Source organism: Ursus maritimus, unplaced genomic scaffold (genome assembly GCF_017311325.1).
Source record: "Ursus maritimus isolate PB19 unplaced genomic scaffold, ASM1731132v1 scaffold_10, whole genome shotgun sequence".
Taxonomy (NCBI): domain Eukaryota; kingdom Metazoa; phylum Chordata; class Mammalia; order Carnivora; family Ursidae; genus Ursus; species Ursus maritimus.
In genome coordinates, this window is record NW_024423344.1 from 8187477 (window position 1) to 8211015 (window position 23539).

Genomic DNA, 23539 nt, shown 5'->3' on the forward strand with positions numbered 1-23539 from the left:
GAAACAAGAACTAAGGGGAAGTTTGAAAGAATGGAGGGAGTCCAGTTAAAAAATCATGAGAGTAATCGAAGAGAAAAAAGCGAACTTGCATTAGGAGGCTAGCAGTATAGAGGGAGAAGGATTATCAGGCAGATGAGGACTGAAGAGACTCCCACATTATATTATACCTACAAGATAAGGAGCCACACAAGGAAAACTAACTGGGGTGAGGTGGCATCCTTCACAGCATGGTAAAACAAAATACATACCTGGTTGTCTCAAAGACACCATAACAGACCGCAAATCAAACCCAAGATCATTCCTGCCACAATCTGGTCCTCCACTGGAGAATGGGCTCACTAGTGCTCATAAGGCACATAAGCCAGAAAGTCAGAAGTAACCTTTTATACTGCCCGCCTTTTATACTGCCCTCTCCCTTACCACCCACACCCAACCCAGTATAAAGTCCTACCAATTTTACTCTGCATAATTCTGCTCTGACTGCACTCTCCAACTTTTATTTCTTACCACAGTCCTCATCGATTTCACCTCTCTATTCCACAGACTCTTATTAAAGTGTCATGCCCTGTTTTGACCTTTGCAAATGTTCCATCTGCCTGTGATATGTAATACTCTTTCCCACTATCCTCTCCTAGATAACTCCTTATTTTTTAAAACGTGATGTCTTAAAAAAAAAAAAAAAAGTTCCATATGGCACCCAAGACTAGGACAGATCCCCTATTACCTGGTCTAACACCCTTGTGTTTCCCTCTTAGTACTTATCACAGTAATTATTTATCTGTATGATTACTTAATATGTCTCCCCCACCAGAACGAAGCTCTGTGAGGGCTGGGCCCATGTTCTTAGCATGATCAATATTTTTTTAAATCAACCATTAATTCAAAATTACTGATAAATTGCCCAGGAAATATAAAGGAGACAAAGAATTTAGGCTAGGTTCTTGTATCTATTTGAGAATGTAAAGTGTTTTTAACAGGAATAAGAGTCTTTTCCCTCAAAGAACTTCCAATCTAACCAGCAGACAACCATTATTCAAGCAAAATACACATACGTAGTAGAGACATATAAGCCTACCTGCAGGATCATTCACTATGTAGAGAAGCCCTAAGCAACACTTACTTACAGATACAAATTGAATGAGCATCTCTGAAGGATTCTTCCAGTTGCAAGTAATAGAAAATCTGACTGAAACTGGCTGAAGTAAAAAACAAGTCAGGTGACTGGACTTAGGACTCTCTCCCACTCTGCCTCCCTGGACACACAGGCTGTATGTACCTGAAGTTGGGAAACTTTTTACCACTCCTTCCCTCTTCCCCATCAATTAAAGAAAAAAACAAAAAGGCATTATATAAGCAACATGCAGTGAACTCCCAGAGAAACTACACAATTTGTAATTATCTAAAGACACTGCCACTCAGTCCCACTTTTTTCTTTTCTTTTTTTTGCGGGGGGTGGGGGGAAGCAGAGGGAGAAAGAGAATCCTGAGGAGGCTCCATGCCCAGCGTGGAGCCAGACACGGGTCTCAATCCCACAACCTTGAGATCATGACCAACCCGAAACCAAGAGTCGGAATCTTAACCAACTGAACCACAAAGGTGCCCCCCACCTTTTGTTTAAAAAAGGGGGGGAGGCGCCTGGGTGGCTCAGTCGTTAAGCATCTGCCTTCGGCTCAGGGCGTGATCCCAGAGTCCTGGGATCGAGCCCCACATCGGGCTCCCTGTTCCGCTGGGAGCCTGCTTCGTCCTCTCCCACTCCCCCTGCTTGTGTTCCCTCTCTCGCTGGCTGTCTCTCTCACTCTGTCAAATAAATAAAATCTTTTTTAAAAAAAAGGAAACTGTGACAACAATCCCAAAGAAAGACAACTGTACTAATGAGCTAGAATTACTTCTCTGTATCCTGCCTTCCCAAATAAGGCTATGATTCAGTATAATTAAAAACATAGATAAATATCACCAAAGCAAAGGGAAACAAAATAAAGTTTATATAACAAATCAAGCATGAAAAAACAGACCATAAAAAGTTCCATTATCAATTAACATTTCCCAACAATTTATTATGAAAATTTTCTAAGTTGAATATTTTTTACAGTGAATGCCTATATCTTACAAGTCTACCGTTAACATTTTATATATTTGCTTTATCCCGTATCTACCCATCCTTCCCTCCATCTTAGCCTTGCAGGTACTTCAGAGTGTAATGCAGAAGGCAGCACACATCTCTCTAAATATTACAGCATGCATATCAGTAACTGAAGCTTGATATTTGTTTATATTTTTCTTTTGAGGTAAAATTAATATTTGTGCATTGTTTAAAGTGTATATTCATTGAGTTTCTGACAAATGCATACATCTATGTAACACAAACCTCTATTAAGATACAGACATAATCATCACCCCAGAAAGTTCCCTTGTGTTCCTTCCTAACCACTGCCCTGATTTTTTTTACCATAATAGATTAGTTTCACTTATTCTAGAATATCATATAAATGGGAACATAGAGTATCGACGCTATTGTGTAAGGCTTCTTTTACTCAGCACTCAAGTTGTGGTATATATTAGCGGTCTGTTTCTTTTCATCCCTCAGCAGTATCCCAGTTCATCATGTTGCTTATTGGAGGACAACTGGGCTGTTTCCAGCTTTTGGTGATTATGAATAAAAAGCTTCTATGAATATTCTCGTACAAATCTTTCTATGAGCATATGTTTGGGTAAATACCTGAGAGTGGAAGGCTTGGGCCACAAGATAGGTATATGCTTGGTTTTATTTAAACACACAGTGGGGTGCCTGGGTGGGTGGCTCGCTCGGCCGGCTGAGTGTCGACTCTTGGTTTCAGCTCAGGTCATGATCTCCCGGTAATGGTAATGGGATGGACCCTGGTGTCGGGCTCTGTGCTCAGCACGGAGTTTGCTTCAGATTTGCTCTCCCTCTCCCTCTCTCTCAAATAAATAAATAAATAAATAAATAAATAAATATTTTTAAAAAATAAAATACACACACACACACAAACTGCCAGATCTTTCCCAAAGTGATCGTACTATTTTAGGCTCCCATCAAGAATATACAAGTGGTCCCTCCATATCCTTGCCAATATTTGATATTGTCAGCCTTTTTAGTGTTAGCCATTGTGTTGTATGTGATTAACACTTTACTTTAGAGCTGCAATTATTTACGAGATTATTATAGCACAAAAATAACTGAGAGGTACCTAAAATACAGGACAATATTAAGAAAAACAATAATATTATAAATTTCATGCAGAACTTTTATATAAATCTTTTCCCATTTTCTAGAGTTACATGATTGAAAGCACACTTTCTTTTATAAATTTTACTTTAATTTTAATGTATTTTTTATTTTAATTCTACTACAGTTAACATACAGTGTTACATTAGCTTTAGGTGTACAATATAATGATTCAACAATTCTATACATTACTCAGTGCTCATTGTGATAGTGTACTCTTTTTTTTTTTCCTTAAAGATTTTATTTATTTATTTGACAGAGAGACAGCCAGCGAGAGAGGGAACACAAGCAGGGGGAGTGGAAGAGGAAGAAGCAGGCTCCCAGTGGAACAGGGAGCCCGACGCGGGGCTCGATCTCAGAACGCCGGGACCATGACCTGAGCCGAATGCAGACGCTTAACGACTGAGCCACCCAGGCGCCCCGATAGTGTACTCTTAATTCCCTTCACGTATTTCACCCATTCCTCTATCCACCTCTCCTTTAGTAACCATGAGTTTGTTCTCTAAGAGTCTGTTTTTCAGTTAGTCTCTTTTTTTCTGTTTTGTTTCTTAAATTCCACATGTGTGAAATCATATATTTGTCTTTCTCTGACTGACATATTTCACTTAGCATTATATCCTTTAGATTCATACACGTTGTTGCAAATTATAAGATTTTTGTTCTTTCTCATGGCTAATATTCCATCATGTACACACACACACACACACACACACACTCACACTACATCTTCTTTATCCATTCATCTATCGATGGACACTTGGGCTGCTTCCATAATTTGACCATTGTAAATAATGCTGCAATAAACATAGGAGTCTATGTATCTTTTCAAATTAGTGTTTTTGAATTCTTTGGGTAAATACTCACTAGGAAATATACTTCCATTTAGTTGTCTTAGGAAACGATTATGCTGTCATATATTAGAACTTTTACTTAGGAAACTGGTGTCTAAATACTAACTTTTCTTTCTGTTCATCTCTTACTACTTAGTAACTTCAACAATTCATGGCTCACCTAACAATCCATAATTCAGGATTAATAATATGAATTGAAACACGTTTGTTGAACAGAATATTGCCAAAGTCTCCCTTTAACACATAACTCCTGTCTTCTATTAGCAAAAGAATGTCTTCACCTTTCCCAACATAATTCCATTTTGGAATTGTAGTTAATATCTTTCAATTAAGTTCTAGGGGGACAAGAATACCGTCTTACGCCACCCTTTAAAATAAAAACAAAACACACCTTAGTACAACTGTATATTCTGAATTAGCTTGTAAAAGCAGCATGACTATCCTAGAAGCAAGAGCAAATCATTACTTGGATATATCAACGCCATTTCCCATAGGGCATGCCTACATAAGTGGTGCCACTACAGAACGCAGCACGTGATGATCCCAGTCGGTAAACTGCCATCCATCTGCTGATGACAAAGAAATACTAACAAGAGCAGCTTGTGGAATCCACTAGCAGTGTTTGAACAAGTAACCAGCTTCAGAAACGGCCAGGTTTCTCTTTTTATGCACTACATATATACAAAGCAGCAGCCAGGGCCGACCCAGCTATTTTTTATTTTCCTTCTACACAAATGCCAGCAATGGGGCACAAAGTTTTAAGAAATGCTTCCTGACTAGCTTAATGTCACTACACCAAATAGGGGTAAATAAGCTTTTGTTCAGTGAAAGAAAATGACTACAACTCAAGTATCCTTCCACCAGAAACTAGATGTCCAACTGCAATTTTATTACACACATATCTTATTAGTACCACTCTGCAAAGCAGATTTGTTTCTCTTATGTTTTCTGAAATGTTTTCCTTACTAAAAAAATACATATTTATATAAAAAGAAAAAAACCTCACAGCACACAGTGAACACATTTTTGGCATGCTCTGCTATGGTACAGGCAAGGAGAGCAAGCATGGCCAGGGGAGCCACACACGGGGCAAAGTCAACTGCACACACAGTACAAACGCTCTTCAGCTAATGACTACTCTGCAAGGCCACCCAAAACTGAATGTGTTCTGCAAAACGAATTGTTTTCTCAACTTTGGTCTTTCTGCTCTTTATTATTTCAACAGTTGTAATCTGTATGACTACAAAAAGTATGCGTATAATAGTGCTGAAAATGAAGGATAATATCTCCCTAACTTTAAATGAAACCTTTACTATATATGCTGAGGCACTTTCAAGGAAACAGTGGGTAAAGAATAAGAAACAAGTGGGTAAGGAGGAATCAGGGGATGTCCTTGGAGACTATGAAAGATTATCATCAATCTCACCATAAGCTTCACTGCAGATTAGGAAAACTGTCCAACAATTATAAATGGGGACAAGAACAGACAGGTATATACCTGGTAGAGGGGATTACACATCATATTCTTCTTACTCTTGTCTGTTTTCCAGATTTTCTATCAATATCTATTATCTAGTGTTCTACAATTTAGGTATTTTAATAATATAAAAGCAAAAACTCTATTATTCCACAAATAAAAAAAAAAGAAAAAGAAAACCTAACACTCCAAGGGTCACCATGAAGAACATTTAAGCTATGAAAATGTTACTTTTTTTTATAGTGACCCATTTTCTTATGCTTGCACCTAAACTGTCACTTTTTAAATCAAATTTTAATGCAGAGGTGGGGGGGTACAATTCCTTGTCCAAAAACACCATACAAAATAAATACACAAACTATGCAGGTAAATATCTCACTAAGAAACTATCTTTACAAGAAAGATTTGATTAAAGAACATAAAATCAGAGTCCTTCCTGATAGCTCATTACAAAAGTCAAGGTAAATATACTTTTTAGGTGCCAATCTTTGCAAAGAAGCAATTACTATCTCCCAAAAAACCAAAAGTCCAGGACCAGATGGTATCACTGATAAATTCTACAGAACATTTGAAGAAAAATTAATACCAATCTCCTCAACTCTTCCAAAGAACAGAAGAGAATGGAACACTTCCAAACTCATTTTATGAGGCCAGTATTACCCTGATACCAAAACCAGACAAGGACACCTCAAGAACAGAAAATTAGAGGACAATATCCCCAATAAACATAGATGCAAAAATCCTCAGCAAAACACTAGCAAACCAAATTAAACAACGTGTTAAGAAAATTATACATCATAATCAAATGGGATTTATTCCAGGTATGTGAGGGTGGTTCAACTCCACATATCAATCAATTTGACAGACCATACAAACAAAATGAAGGGTAAAAATCACCTGATCATCTCAACAGACACAGAAAACGCATGTGACAAAATTCAATATCCATTTATGATAAAAACTCTCTCAACAAAGGGGATATAGAGAGAAGGTACCTCAATATAATAAAGGCCATACATGACAAGTCCACAGCTAACATTACACTCAACAATGAAAAGCTGAAAGTTTTTTCCTCTCAAATCAGAAACAAAACAAAGATGCCTATTATTGCCACTTTTATCCAACATAGTATTGAAGTCCTGGCGAGAGCAATTAGGTGAGAAAAAAAAAAAGGCACCCAAGTTGGAAGTGACACTAAATGCAGATGACATGATATTTTACAGATAAAACCTTAAAGACTCCACCAGAAAACTGTTAGAACAAGCAAAATCAATAAAGTGACAGGATATAAAATCAATATACAAAAATCTGTTTTGTTTCTATATACTAATAACAAACTATCAAGGAGACATTAAAAAAAAATCCCATTTATAGTTGTATCAGAAAAAATAAAATACCTAGGAATAATTTCAACCAAGGAGATGAAAGCCCAGATAAAACTAAAATTGTAAGAAATTGATGAAACAAACACACAAATGAAAAAATATTCAATGCTTGTAGATTAGAAGAATATTGTTAAAATGACCATACCACCCAAACCAACATACATATTCAATGTAATCCCTATTGAAATTCCAATGCCATTTTTTCACAGAAATAGAACAAACTATCCTAAAATTTGTAACCACAAAAAATCCTGAACAGCCACGGCAATCTTGAGAAAGAAGGAAAAAGCTGGAGGCGTCGCACTTTCTGATTTTAAACTACATTACAAGACTACAGTAATCAAAACAGTACAGTACTGCCATGAAAACAGACAGGTAGATGAATGGAACAAAACAGGGGGCCCAGAAATAAATCCACGCATGTATGGTCAATTACTTTATGACAAAGGAGCCAAATATATATAATGGGGAAAGAACAGTCTTTTCAATAAATGCTGTTAGGAAAACTAGACAGCCAAATGCAAAAGAATGCAAATGAACAGTGCACTGTCTTACAGCATACACAAAAATTAACTCAAAATGAATTAAAGACTAGAACATAACAACTGAAATTTTACAACTCTTAGAAGAAAACGTATGTGGTAAGCTCCCTGACATTTGTCTTGGTGATGATTTTTTGGATCTGACACCAAAAGTAATAGCAACAAAACCAAAAATAAACAAGTGGGACTATATCAAACTAAAAAGCTTCTGCACAGCAAAGGAAACCACCAACAGATTGAAAACATAACCTACAGAATGGGAGAAAATATTTGTAAATCATGTATCTGATAAGCAGTTAATATCTAAAATTAAATAAAGAACTCCTAACAACCCAATAGCAAAAAAACTGATCAAATCTAAAAATGGGCAGAAGATCTGGATAGAAATTTTTCCAAAGATGACATACAGATGGCCACAGACACACGAAAAGATGCTCAACATCACTAATCATCAGGGAAATGCAAATAAAAAACACAATGAGACGTTACTTTACACCTGTTGGAATGGCTAGTATCCAAAAGATAAGAAATAACAAGTATTGGCAAGAATGTGGAGAAAAGGGAACCCTTGAGCGCTGTTGGTGGCAATGTAAATTCGTGCAGCCACTGTGGAAAACAATATGGAGGTTCCTCAAAAAATTAAAATAGAAATACCATATGACCCAGCAATTCTACCTCTGGGTATTTATCTGAAGAAAACAAAAACATTAACTCGAAAATATATATGCACCCCATGTTTACTGCAGTATTATTTATGATAGCCAAGGTATGGATCTAAGTATCCATTTAAGGATGAATGGATAAAAAAAATGTGTGTTCATGCACATGGGCGTGCGCACGCGCACACACAGGAATACTATTCAGCCATAAAAAAAAGAATGAAATCTTGCCATCTGCAACAATATGGATGGACCCTGAGGGTATTATGCTAAGTGAAATAAGTCAGACAAAGATAAATCCTGTATGATCTCACTTATAAGTCAGCAATCAGCTTTTCTCTTTCAGGTTTTAGAATTAAAACCACGATTTCTGTAAAATCTTTCAACTGCATTATAACAAAACAATCTTACTGAGTTTCTGTTGAAAAATCATCTCATTATGAGTCCTAGAATAGGACTATGACCTTTTACACTTGAAACCTACCCCTTCTTTGGTCAACTACATGATTTAACAAAAATGATCTATGAAATGCTCTTCACCAAGAAGGAAAAAACAATTATGGTTCTATCAGAACTTTATCTTTACAGAGAAACAACTTAGTAAATAGTAATGGCTTTTAAATCAAATAGGTATGATTTCCAATCATAGGTAACCACTTAACCTTGTCCAAATCGTATATATTATCTCTGAAACTTTCTGAACTCCAGTTCCTTAAACGCAAAGTGGTGACCTCCTGGGATTACTGCCACAATTAATAGCTGAATGAAAACTTAAAGCTTCTAGCAGAGTGACAGCCAGCGTAGTCACTCAAATGGTAGTTATTATAATGACTAGTATTGGCAGTCCTACTATTCTGCCCATTACGTTTCACAGCCAAAGGGAAGGCAGTTTAACATGAAAAAATTGAAGCCTCTAGGGTGATACACTTAAATTACTGAAAACAATTTACTTTTTTGCCCCTTCAGATCAATATCATACCTAATTGAACTCAAGAAAAAGACCACCTGTCCCCTTCCCCTTTTTAGAATAAAATGGATGCATTCAACACTTCTCAAAATGAAAGCTATTCTAAGAGTGTCCACTACAAACATTAATAGGGTAAAGGTACAACCTGCAGAACTGAGGAACACTGTAAAGTACACAAGACATTTCTGATTAGCAAACAGATTTGTTCAACAATTCAGCATAATTTGTACTACCATATTCCCTAATAACCAAGCTTTTTAGAGCAAAATTTAAAATGAACTAAACAGATATTCTTCCATGGTTGTACTATATTTGCTAGATCAAAGGAACCTGGTAAAAAAGTTATCATCAAGATGACTAAATTTTTATTATGTTTAGCTATCCCTTTAAAAAAGCATAAACAACAGGGTCATGATTTACAGTTTTTAAAAAAGGTCAGATAATCCTTTTTTCTATAATTGTAACCAGCTGAGAAAACCCCTGCAGGGTAATACGTGTTCTTCAAGAGATAAACACTTTTTTAAGATAATACAAGTCAGGTGAGAGCAGCAAACAAATTAAAAACTGAATTTCAAAAAGAAGAGCATATTAAAACCAATTTTGAGCTAATTTAAATCAAGGTACAGAACAGTATGTATGTATGTATTTATTATTATTTTTAATCTGAGGGGCTTGAACTCAAGACCCTGAGATTGAGAACTGGGCTGAAATCGAGTCAGAACTTAACAGACTAGGGGCGCCTGGGTGGCATAGCGCTTAAGCGTCTGCCTTCGGCTCAGGGCGTGATCCCAGCATTATGGGATCAAGCCCCACATCAGGCTCCTCCGCTGTGAGCCTGCTTCTTCCTCTCCCACTCCCCCTGCTTGTGCTCCCTCTCTCGCTGTCTGTCTCTATCTCTGTCAAATAAATAAATAAAATCTTTAAAAAAAAAAAAAAAAAAAAAAGACCTTAACAGACTAAGTCATCCAGGCACCCCAAGAACAGTATGTGTTTAAAAACATCTGTCCATATAGATACACACGTGACTTTATATGCACAAAATATGTCTAGAGGGATATACCAAAAACTAACAGTAGTCAACTCTGAAGGAACTGAGTGGCTGAGACACAAGAATGGGAGTGAGGCTTGTTTTCCATAAAATATCTTATTTGTGCACATTGACTTTTTAAAAGTTCATTTATTTATTTTTAAATGATCTCTACACCCAGTGTAGAGCTCAAACTCATGACCTGAGATCAAGAGTCGCATGCTCTTCCAACTGAGCCCACCAGGCGCCCCTGTGCAGATGCACTTTTATGTGTATGGAAGTATACCATGGCAGGAGCATGTACTAAAGGAAATAAAGTAGAAGTGGAACAGAGCCAAGCTTGGCTATGATTATGCACGACTAAAATTAAAAAGCAAAGTAAGCCAACAAGACATCGTCATCAAAAATAACAATATTATGGAGCACTAAAAATGAAGTGTTGTGCCCAAGATGCTTTTTCTTCATTGTCTCATCTCTGTGTTTCAAAAATAAGTAAAACACAAGCCTAAATATTAAGTATTGTATTTCTCTGCAAAGTGAGTACATACCATAAAAATGGGAGAAATGCAGTTACCACATAATAAAAACAGTAAGACTTTTGTTGCAAGACACATACACAGTTTATATACCTGTTCTATTCAAACTCATTGAAACGTCCAGTGTTGTAACACACTTCCAAGAACCCAGTTAACATACAACTGTAATAACCCCCACAAAGATAGGCACATTTGTGTTTTCTTGTATTCACTCCCACTACTGCTGCTTAAGGGAAATCTGCTGTTGCATTCTTTGTTTCTAAAAATGCACCACAACATCAACTATGAGTCATGAGTCACACTCCAAATTCTTATGTACCAAAGAAAGCAGGGCACAAAAGTCTTACACATCAATTGTAAAGATGTCTAATCAGCTAAGTCACAAATCAAGAGTTCTTTATAAGGTGACACAGATCATAATTTTTTGAAGAGATATGAGAAACTTGACAATAAAACCACAAATTCCATAAGGATTGATAAAGTCACTTGCCCTTGTTCCTTCCTAATAACTGGTAGGGTTTGTTTTTGTTAACTCAGAACATACGAATAGGAAGTACCGCTGAGATACTGACAGGTACAAACTCAACAAACTCTCAGCTTCACGGAAAGACAAATTATCTGAGAAATGAATGCCTTGCGTCTCCTTTGAATTCCTTCCTACTTTTGCTGTTAGCAACTTCACTAAGAAACCTCCAGGAAAGGATAAGGCAAAGGGCAGGAACCAGAGATGCCACCATTTGTTCTTCTTTGGCACTATTAGTTAAAAGGTTTCCTGGTGAAGAAAACAAACGAATGGCTGAAAGGAAATGTAAGGACCAGCTGCAGGTTTTAGTCACCAGTATAACAGACTATTAAAATCCAACCGTATCATCTTAGTTTCTTCCTGGCATGTCCTTATCCTTTTCATTGATCTGCCTACCTGTTTATTGTTTCTCTCTCCTCCCTGCCCCCACAGCGTGTAAACTCCTTAAGAACAGGGATCCCACTCGTCTTGCTCACTGCTATATTGCCACCTAGAGCAGTGCCTGGCATATAGCAGGCATTCAATAAATAGCCAGCGTTGGGGGGGGGGGGATACATAATCATTACTTTACTATCTCAGGCCCTGCACAATCACAAATACGCCGAAATTACTTTTTCACTGGAGACTATTCTTTACCTATAAGGTATAATTACACTAACCACTGCCTTGTAAGATTCTCTCTATGCCTAAGTTTTACTATTTAAATATCATATTTGTATCAAAATATAGTATTTGTAATAAAACTATTACCTGACTAGTCTCAATTTCTGAGAGCAAGAACTTTTATAATTTACTTTCCTACCCCAAGTATCTAGAATGGTACACAAGTACAGAGCAGATATTCAAATATTTCAATAAATGATTTTAAAAGAATTGTAACTGGTAGCATTATTTGCCATTTTCTATTTTCTTTGCATAGTTTAGGATTTCCTAAATTTTCTACACCTAGCATTCCTATAATTAAAAAAAAATTATTTGCCATTTTCTATTTTCTTTGCATAGTTTAGGATTTCCTAAATTTTCTACACCTTTAATTAAAAAAAAAAAATACAGTGTTAGAAGAAAAAAGGAAACCACTGTACCCTTACGCTCCCGTGTTCTTGATAACGTACACAACAAGGTAAATCAAATACACTTACTGTTCGCCTCCTAGGAGTTACCAGAAAAATATTCTTTAAAAAAGAAATATTAAAAAAATGAATTAGAAATATTATTTTTAAGAACAATTAAGCTTTATCTTCCAGAAATACATCCTTTCATAAACCCTAGTATACTTCATGAGCAATTTCTTTGTTTTTTATTAACAGAACTATTTTCTTCTCAAAAGGTTCATGTAACCAAAGGAGTAATTTTTTATGGAGACATAAGGAACGCTGTACTATGAATAAACATTTTAAGAAATTACTTAATAATCCACTTTGCCTTCTCCAGCACCAAGTTTGATTTATTGCCTCTGGTGAACCCAAACTATCCATAAAGAAAATTCAGTCACACTGTCACATTTAGAAAGACCAAACTACTGAACAACTTCATAACACGTAAACCCTTTACAATAAAAAAAATTAACACAATATACATTAGTTGAAAGTTAATTTTGATGTTTAATAGATTTCATCATCCTTCTGTATCCTGCAAAATGGATTCACTGAAATTTTTAGTCCTTTCTGTAAACAGCTACCATACTATTTTAAAAAATCCAGACTCACAGAATAAATCTTGAAAGCTTTCTTAATGTTATTATATGCCTTTCAAAGGCAGAAAAATCATTCAAATGTGTTGACAAATGTACTCAATATACCAGGAAAAAGAAAAGGTCAGAAACCTAGAAAAATTATTTTTAATTTTTAACAAACTCTGAAATTAGTCTATTGAAGTCTCAATTAATGTATCTCATCTATAATGAAAACACAAAGCCTAAAATTAGAGAAATTAATGAGGTTAATAAATATTTCATATGAGCTCTAATTGCTATGGATACTTTTGAAATCTTATTAAATGGTCCTGACAGAATGGCCTTAAAAGCTATGCTCAGCAACTGACCGCATGCATTACATATTTGTAATAAGGAGGCACAAAATGCAATCACCAGCACTCTGATACTTGGCTTCTTCCCAATCATTTTATGTTTTAGCTTCAGCTAGCCCTAGACTACTGATTGTTTCCATAGTGGTGTCTCACAACTATAAGAAACAAAAAGGACAGAGAAACTCACACTAGAATATACTACTAAGTACCATTTGAGAACTGTGTCCTAGCCTAATTACTGTCATCAGTCCCACCAAACTGAAATTATTCCATATATTTCAGACCTTTTCCTCTTGTTTCCATAAGCAAAGTCTCAGAAATAAGTTCAAAATATTTTGTTTGGACCCTTATCTTATACCATATTCAAACACTAACTTAGGTGGATTAAAGAACTGAAACTATAAAACTCCTAGAAGAAAACAGGGGGTAAGCTTCATGACATTGGATTTGGTAAGGATTTGGGGGGGGAGGGGAAGGATTTCTTGAATACAACACCCAAATCATAAGCAACAAAAATAAACAATAGGACACACATCACATATATCACATCAAAGGACACAATTAACGAAGTGAAAAAGCAACTTAAGGAAGAGGGGACATACCTGCAAATAATATACCTGATAAATGGTCAATAACCAGAATACATAAAGAACTTCTACTAAACAACAACAAAAATCAAATAGTCCAATTAAAAAAGGGGCCAAGACTTGAACAGACATTTCTCCAAAGATGATCTACAAATGGCCAACAAACATAAAAACACAATGCTCAACATCACTAATCATCAGGGAAATGCAAAGCAAAAGCACAATGAGTTATCACTTCATACCCATTTGAATGGCTTCAATCAAAAGCTACAATCAAAAAAATAGAATAACAAGTGTTGGTGGGGATGTGGAGAAATTGGAACCCTTGTATACCACTGGTGGGGTTGTAAAATGGTACAGCCTCTATGGAAAACACTATAAGGGTTCTAAAGAAATTAAAAATAGAATGGCCATATGATCCAGCAATCCCACTTTTGGTATTTAAAAAACTAGAATCCAAAAGAATTGAAAGCAGGGTGTCAAAAAGATATTTGCACATCCATGTTCACAGCAGCACTATTTGTCACAGCAAGAGGCAGAGGCAACCCAAATGCCCATCAAAAGATGAACGAATAAGTAAAATGTGGTATATACATGCAATGGAATATTATTAAGCCTCAAAAAGGAAGAAATCCTGTCATATACCATAACATGGATGAACCTTCAGGTCATTATGCTAGTGAAATAAACCAGTTACAAAAAGACAAATACTGTATGATTCTACTTATGTGAGGTATCCGAAGTAATCAAATCCATAGAACCAGGCCCTGGGTGGGGAGGAAATGGGGAGCTGTTTAGTGGGAATAGTCTTAGTTTTGCAAGATGAAAAAGTTCAGGACATCTGTTGTACAACAATATGAATACACTTAACACTACTGAACTGTACACTTAAAAAATGGTTAAGATGGGGCGCCTGGGTGGCACAGCGGTTAAGCGTCTGCCTTCGGCTCAGGGCGTGATCCTGGCGTTGTGGGATCAAGCCCCACATCAGGCTCCTCCGCTAGGAGCCTGCTTCTTCCTCTCCCACTCCCCCTGCTTGTGTTCCCTCTCTTGCTGGCTGTCTCTATCTCTGTCAAATAAAATCTTTAAAAAAAAAATGGTTAAGATGATAAATTTTATGTTATATATTTTTTACCATATTTACCATACCAATTTATGTTATATATTTTTTTACCATAATAAAAAAAAAATTTACACTGAAGCAGTGTAAAATACTTTTGTTATTATTTGGTAAGATTCCTTTTATTTTAACCACTGAATATTTAGTGTTTGCACTGAGATATGCGATAAGTGTAAAATATAAACAGATTCCAAATACTTAATAAGAAAAAAATGTCAAATATCTTACTTTTATGTTGACTACATGTTAATACATTTTTAATATATTGCTTTAAATAAAATATAATGTTAAACTAAAAAAACTACTGTGTTATTCTGTAAGAAGAATAACTAGAGGGGAATGTAGGGTCAGTGGAGCTTTGTTTTAAAGGTTTAAGACTAGAGCATATTTAGGCTGGTACAGAAAAGCCAGCAGGGGGAAAGAGATTAAACCCAGATGGGCGTTAACTGACATGGGCCTCTCCTGAGAGAGACTTTGAAGGATGGGATCAAGAGCACTGTGTGTAAAAGCTAGCCTTCCACAGATCTGACGCTTATGTGCATAAGTGGGGAAGGGCAGGGACAGAAATCTGAGAAATCAAACCAGACCATCATTAAGTGGCCAGACTACTTGCAGGCTGTAGAAGTGGGGCTTGGACCAAAGGGTTTGTCAGTGATGAGGGTCTGGAACAACCCATGAGTGATGAAGAACAAGTTCCCTATTTAGGGCCAATAATGCCTATGAGATCTGGCCCTGCCTTCCTCCCTGGCCTCAGCCCAGGCCTCTCTCTCCCAGCTCCCTCCATCTTCTCACCCTCCTTCTAAGGGCCATCCATCTGACTGCGGTTTTGTTGTTTTGTTTTGTTTTTTATAAAGAGTTTATTTGACAGAGAGACAGCACATAAGCAGGGGGGAGCGGCAGCCAGAGGGAGAGGGAGAAACAGGCCCCCTACGGAGCAGAGAGCCTGATGCTGGGCTCCATCCCAGGACCCTGGGATCATGACCCGAGCTGAAGGCAGACACTTAACGGACTGAGCCACCCAGACGCCCCCCTGACTGCCTCTTTTGAGGAGAGCTTACCTGTCTAATACCTACTCAGCCAGGTATCTGTTCAAAGACAACTTCCTCAGGGAAGGTTTCAGGGACACGGAGCTCCCCAGAGACTAGTTCTCCTCACCAGTGCTACCTAACAGAAACAGGGTATGTGCCACACAGGAAATTTTAAATGTTCTTGTAACCACATGAAAGGAAGGAAGGAAAGAAGGAAGGAAAACAAGTGAATGAGTTATTTTTAATATTCTATTTAACCCAATATACCCAGAATTTATCATCTCTTAACATGTAAGCAAATATAAAAATTATTGAGATATTTTACCTTATGTTGATACTAAATCTTCAGAATCTTGTGTGTACTTCACACTTACAGCACATCTCAATTCAGACTAGCCTCATTTCGGGGCACCTGGGTGGCTCAGTCAATTAAGCATCTGACTCCTGGTTTCAGTCCAGGTCATGGTCTCAGGGTCATGGGATCGAGCCCTGAGTGGGGCTCCGTGCTTAGCACAGAGATTCTTTCCCTCTCCCCCTCCTTCTGCCCCTCCCTTCACTCAAGGAACACACTCTCTCTAAAATAAATCAATAAAATCTTAAAAAAAAAAAAAAAAAAAGACTAGCTTCATTTCAATAGCCACACGTGTGACTACAGTATTGGACAACATAGCCCTACACTATTTCTGCAGAGCACTTTGTTTGCTATTACTTGATGAATGTCTATCTCCCCTGGAATGTAAGCTCTATGAGGATACCCCAGTACTCTTAGCTCAGTGTCAGAGCACTCAGTATGTGCCAAACAAACATAACTGACTGGGGGAGACGGCAGGGAGGGTTATCTGAGAGATAGTTACCTGCATCACGGGCCTGGCCTTTCACTGGTGTTACCAAAGCAACTCAGGGAGAGAAGGCAGAGTTAATTACAACAAGGACATTATCTGGCAGACACAGCACAAAAATAAGTTCAAGAGAGGCAGAGGTGCCAGTGAAAGCATATTCCAGGTGCTTAACAATGGCTTCCAAACTGGATAGGGAAGAAGACCTCAGGCCAACAGATGTTCATACAACAGGGAAGGGGAGGTGGGGCGGAATTAAGAGATCCGCAAGCTGTCTCTGTCAAGAGGAAGGGGCACTGTAATACAAAGTGTGGGGGTGAGAAAGCAGGAAGGACAGGATAGGAAGCTGCGGTCAGAGAACTGGATATACAAATTTAGGATTTCTGATGTGGAAAATTTAGAGGAATGTTAAAATACAGGGGAAGTCAAGATCACTGGAGGTGAGCAAAGGTACTAGAAGTGAAAAAGGCATTAGTCACCCTGCTTGGAATGACTAACTCCTTTCCTTGACTGAATGTCTTTTAAGATTTTAAGCTGTACAAAGGCAGGGACAATCTTTCGTGGTCCACACAGCCCAGTGTTGATCACATCAAATACGCTTACACAAATACAATTCAAAGTCAAAGTTCGAACATTAAAAGCATGTAAAAGAAAAGTGGCAATGGTCACAATAATGAAGATATAAGTGAGGGACTCCAATTTATTTGTTCAAAATTTATGTAGTTTGATTGAACAGTGTCAAGAATGCTGAATGATGCATGAATTTTTTAGATTGGTAGCCAAACTCTTAATTTGGGGGGAGGGGGAATGGGAGGGTGGAGGAAAGGGTATAAATATTTCCCAGACTTACTTTACTTTTATCTATAAAACAAAGTAACAGCCAACAGAACCTTTAGAAGCTTTATTATAGCCAGGTATACCTTATTTTTGCGAGAGATACAGGTCCTCATAACTTGGTTATAAACATTTTTTACAATGGCAATTATACACTTTAGGGCAATTTGGTATTTAAAAGAACTCTAAGATTACTCTTTCAATAAAGAGAAAAAATTAAAACCTCATTGGTTTTACATATAGAAGTGGTATGCTTTTTAAGTGGACACATGATTGCTTAGAGCATATTTACACACATATAAAAGCACGTATATACTTGTGTGTAAATTGTATATAGTTTCACTTGCTTATTGCCTATTTCCTGCATTTTTTTCTACTTCTCATTTCTCTTACGCAGTTCAATTTTGAGAAAAAATAATTTTTCCCCCAAATAATTTCTCCACTGAGGGATTCTGATTGTCAAAAGTAATAGCACTAACCCTTGAGGCTGGAAAGATAAAGGTGTAAGCTATGCTTAAACCCGTTCTGCCCAAAAGACTTCTATTCTTTCAGCTTTTCTAATCAAGCAAGACTTCCAGAGTTTTGCTAATAACCAAGAGAGGACAAAGTTATGACACAGCTATTGTTTGTTCAACTCTGAACCAAGCAATAACCCTAAGTAAGTCTGTTCCTCCCTACCACCCCCCTCACAACTATCAAAGGAAAATGTGAAAAAGGAGGGAATCATGTAAATAATTACAGCAGCAGGTACTACAATCATCGAATTGGAAGAACCATAAATTCTATTATAGTTGCTGTATCTTCCTGTGGGTACAAGAAGCACTTTAAGATTCCTCGCTGGCTCATTTCTCTCTTTTGTTTTCCCTCTGACCAATGATTGTTCCAAAGATTCAGAGAAATCTGTGAGCCAAGACAGATCAAAGCCAACGGATCCATTTCATTCATTCATGCATACATTACTATTTATGATTCTAAGCACTTGGGGATTGTTCAGTGAGCAAAACTGATATGATCCCTGCTCACCTGAAACATACATTCTGAAGAACAGATCCTACGATACCTGCCTCTTTTAAAGCATACCAGCCAGATAGCAATTTATTATCATGATGTATATCATGAGCACTTGCTTTTTAAAAAATTTCCCTCAAATTTTCATTAGACTAATACACAAAATAGCCATTTCTTTTAACTCTAACCAACCAAAAACTTCCATAATCACAGATTTTTCTACCATTTTGTACTTTCTGAGGAAGAGACAGAGGAAAGGAAAACGAAAAGGGATTTTCTTTGTAAATCTCCCAGGCCCCATAACAGGGTCATTTTAGGCCTGGCCAAGTCTTCTACAACCATAGTTCGACATGTAAGATTTTCATTTCTAAATATATATATACATATATATATATATACATATATATATATATACATATATATATATACACACACACACACACACCCATATATACATATATATGTATATATGTATGTATGTATATCTTGCATGTCAAATCATATATATTACATATATATACACACACACACACACACACACACACATTTATCTTTTTTTCAACCAACACTGCTTCCTGAGTGGAACCTTCAAAACAAGACCTTTGATTCTTCCAGAAACCTTTTCGGATTTTGATATAGGAAGGTGGGCCTGGAATGAATTTTAGCCCCATAAGCACGGAAAACTTAAATGACACTGAATAAAAAATAATTTAATTTTGGGGACAATCAGAAAGGAAAGAAAGAGGAGTGGGGAAGGGCACAGAGCCAACCAGATTACGAGCCCAGAGTTCCCCTGTGATGGTGGCCAAAATGCATTTTAAGGATAGAGATGCCTAATACTCAACATTAACACTTCTGACACTACTATATTGTAAACCTCTCCTTTGCCTCCCCTTTCATCAAATCTTTCAAAAAGCTAACCACAGGGGCGCCTGGGTGGCTCAGTGGTTTAAGCGTCTGCCTTCAGCTTGGGTCATGATCCCAGGGTCCTGGGATGGAGACCCATGTCGGGCTCTCTACTCAGCAGGGAGCGTGCCTCTCCCCCTTCCCCTGCTTGCGCTCTCTCTCTCTCTCAAATAAATAAACAAAAATCTTAAAAAAAAAAAAAAAAGCTAACCGCACCCACAAAGGCTTTATGCGAACTCTTTATTTTCTCTTTTCCATTCTTTCCTAGCTCCTGCCCAGCACATCTATCCATCTTCATCACAGACATCTCAACCATTCATTAGCACCTCACTGGATTGGTCCAAAACTATCTTCTCTTCCCCATTTCAACCTTCAGTTGCTTTTACTCACTCCTTTTCATATCTTCCAACATTCTACTAGCTCACTAATGTCATCATCACTAAAGGAACAACTAATATTTACTGAGTACTTGTAACATGCTAGGTACTCTGCCAAGGGCATTTTATGCGTAATTTCATTTGATCCTCAAACCCTACTAGACAGGTACTATGATCATTTCCTAAATATTAAGAAACCAAAGCTCAGGACGGTAATTCTACAGGTAAGCAATGGAAGTCAACTTGTGTCTTGACTTCACAGCCAGTTTAACCAGTACACTCCAATGCCTCAAGTCAAAAAACCTAGGAATCATCCTTTCATTAATCATTAGATATGATATTATTATATGTCACTTACCTAGGCTAATCAAATATATCTCCTCAATGCCACATCAGCTCTACCTCTGCTGCTCTCACCCAGAATAACTACTAGCATCTAGCACGTCCTTGCTATCCACCAAGCAGTATTCTTTTTTTTTTTTTTTTTTAAGATTTATTTATCTGAGAGTGAGAAAGCGCGCACATGAGTGAGCTGGGAGATGGGCAAAGGGAGAGAAAATCCTGAAGCAGACTCCCCGCTGAGCACAAGGCCTGCCTCAGGGTTCCATCCCAGGAGCCTGAGCAAAGCTAAGTCAGATGCTTAACCAACTGAGCCACCCAGGTGCCGCATGACATTCTATTTAAAATTAGCAGCTTTGGGGGCGCCTGGGTGGCACAGTCCATTGAGCATCCGGCTCTTGGTTTTGGCTCAGTCATGATCTCAGGATCATGAGATCCAGCCCTGTGCAAGCCTCCCCTGCTCTGCTCCAAATGGGCTTGGATTCTCTCTGTCCCTCTCTCTCTCTCTCTCCCCCCCCCATCTGCTCCCCACTCACCCTCTCTAAAATAAATTAATGTTTTTAAAAAATAAAAATAAAATTAGCAGCTTTGTATCACTAAGTAGATAAAGTCCAATTTTCTTAATTGGGCACACAAAATCCTCCATGTTTCTGTTCAAGTCAGTTCAACAAGTATTTGAGTGCCTACTGTAATCAAGGCAAAGTGCTAAGTGCTCTGAAATGAATAATACACCAACCCCTGACAACTACTCCAACCCCAAACAATGCGCCCCTCAGCCAGAGGAACTACATGTGGATCTCATAATGCGACACCCTACATGTTAGTCCCTTTGCCTAGAATGTACTGTGCAAAATTTCACAGCAATTTGAAAAGTTAAGTGCCTAGATGAGGTCCTCCCTAGCAAACCCCCGGCAGAAATGCTCCCTTTTCTAAGTCCCCACAGCACTTTATTCAAATTACTTTCAGGTAGCTAATGGAACAGGAATGGATCAGTTTCCAAACATGACTATGATCACCTTTGGGGAAAGAACTGACCCTCGCCATCAATGTCTGGCATGCAGCAGGCAGCAGGCACTCTATTACATGCTGAATAAATAAATAATGAAAAATTTCTAACTTGATAAGAAGAGAGAAACAAGATACAGAATTAGGAATGTTAACACACAAGTGGGCCGAATTAAAAGTAGTGTTGTTGTACTTTGGTTCTGATTTGGCCTACATTTTACCCCTCTGGGAAAACTCACACGTGGGACTTGGACAAGCTCAAAAGGCAAAACTTTGTTTTTCATGGCTCAACAAGGCTTTGACAGGCCAAAAAGGATACTAGCTCAAACAAAGTCCATTTTCTAAAGGGTTATGGAAACGGGAATCAAATCTGCCAGAGAAAATAAAATTGATCTACTGAGATCCAACTTCATCAGCTCTGCGTCACACTACATGCAAGAGGGAAAAAAAAAAAATCAATATCTGTCCTGGGAGGAAAGCCAATTGACAAATAAATACTACTGCTGCAAGAACGTGAAATTCTTAAAGTGAAGGCAGTTCCTATAAACCAGAGCTCGCAACTGTTTCTTCCTGCCACTGCTTTACACTCAACTTCGTTTCTGGTATTTAAAGAAAAACACCTATACAGTTAAGCCCATGCCTCAGTGTACTGTAGCTCCTGGTAGATAAGGACGTCTTGATTCCTAACTTTAATTGCAAACGGAAACATCAGAAGAAACACTACCTATGTCAAAAGTCCTTGTCTGAAACATACGGCATAAAGCTTTGAAGGCGAGTGAGGTCTTTCCTGAATGGTGCTTTGTGTGCAACTGCTTCCAAATCGAGATTCGTATTTTGAAATTACCCACCCCCTCGACGTGAGATCTCCCACCTCTCCAGCCTCAAGGGAAAGGTGAGAATTCTTAGGCAACAGGCTGGGACGGTGGGTATCTCCCTATTCCTTTCCTGGAGAACAAGATCCGATGTCAGGCAGCTAGTGCCACTCTCATTTACAACACACACGCAGGAAATAAGAAACTCATCCCCACCTCTCCCCTCCTGGAAAAAGCAAACGACGCAAAAGAGCAGCAACACTGTGGCCGGAACCACCAAATGGTAACAGCCGGGGGCCTCCCGCCTCTCCCAGGCGCCTGGCAGGCGGCGGGCGCCCGGCTCAGGACAGCGCGTCCCTCCCTCCCCGGACCAGAGCCGCCAGCCCCACGGCGGGTCCGGGTCTACGTGCCCCAAAGCCCGGGCGAGCGAGTAGCAGAGCGGCGGAGGTCGGCCGCCTCCCCCGGCGAGGCGCTGCCCCACACCCCGCCGACGCCCGCACCTGAGGCGGCTGCCCGGGACCCGCGACAGGGCGCGGGGCCAGGCGGGCAGGGCAAAGTTACTCACTGGGAAAGCGCGGCCGCCCGGGGCGCGCACCGGCTCCCGGCTCCGCAGCCCAACGCCAGGTCCGCTCTCCGCGGCCCGCTGAGGGAGCGGGGAGCCAGCCGGCCTCCGCTCCGCCGGGAACCGCCGCCGCTGCCACCACCGCGGATTTCCTGGCAAGAAGCAAACTCTGGCCAAGACTTCACTTCTCAACCGCCCCTGCTGCTTTCCCGGGGGCGAGCGCCGGGGCCGAGCCGCCCAACCCGACACGCACCTGGGCCAACCGGCTGCAGCACAGGGCGGGAAAGAGGCGGGCCAGAGAGCGGCTCCACCTATCCGGAGAGCTCAGGGGGAGGGCCAGGCCGGGGCCGTCACTCCTGGGTTAGAGTGAGCCCACTCCGCCCCTCGCCGCCTGCCCTCCCCCACCCGATCTCTGTCGTCCCTGCCGCCCGCCTGATTCCCCCCTGCAGAAGACACGCTCAAGAAGTGCATCTGCCCTCGCCGCGGACCGCCGACCGCCGCAAGGAGAGTGGAACAGCTGGGGAGGCAGTGAACATCTAGGGGAATCGGGTTGGGGGTAAGAGAACAGGTGGCGCAAGAAAGCAGAAATATAGGTGTGTTGGGGCGAAAGGACTCTGGGGCAAGGTGCGAGGGACAGAGACTGACCCGGCTGAGAAGGGCGAGGGGAGCAGGAGATTGAGGAAGGGAGAAGGTTTTTCGCGAAGAACGCCTGAGAGGACGGAGAGAGGAGAGGTACGAAGGAAAAAGGAGGGCGGGGAGCGAGTCCGGGTGGTGAAAGGTTGCCGAGGCGGGGGCAGGGGCACCTGGGAACAAAGGTGAGAGGGAGGTTCCGCAGGTGAGGAGGTTTAAGCCAAAAGGGGAAAAGGAAGTCCAGAGCAAGGCGGGGGGG

General features: G+C 39.3%; 1 protein-coding gene across 3 annotated transcripts in view; it reads right to left on the reverse strand.

Annotated features, from left to right (window-relative positions):
• The window catches only part of LNX2 (ligand of numb-protein X 2), a 79124-nt gene extending 56303 nt beyond the window's left edge, over positions 1-22821 (reverse strand). The window contains exon 1 of one of the 3 annotated variants that reach the window (XM_040621747.1): positions 22654-22821. The gene's annotated coding sequence lies outside the window, so the exon portion shown is untranslated. The remainder of the gene's footprint in view (positions 1-22653) is intronic. The other 2 variants (XM_040621743.1, XM_040621746.1) reach the window with 2 other exon arrangements.
• Positions 22822-23539: the final 718 nt, after the last annotated feature.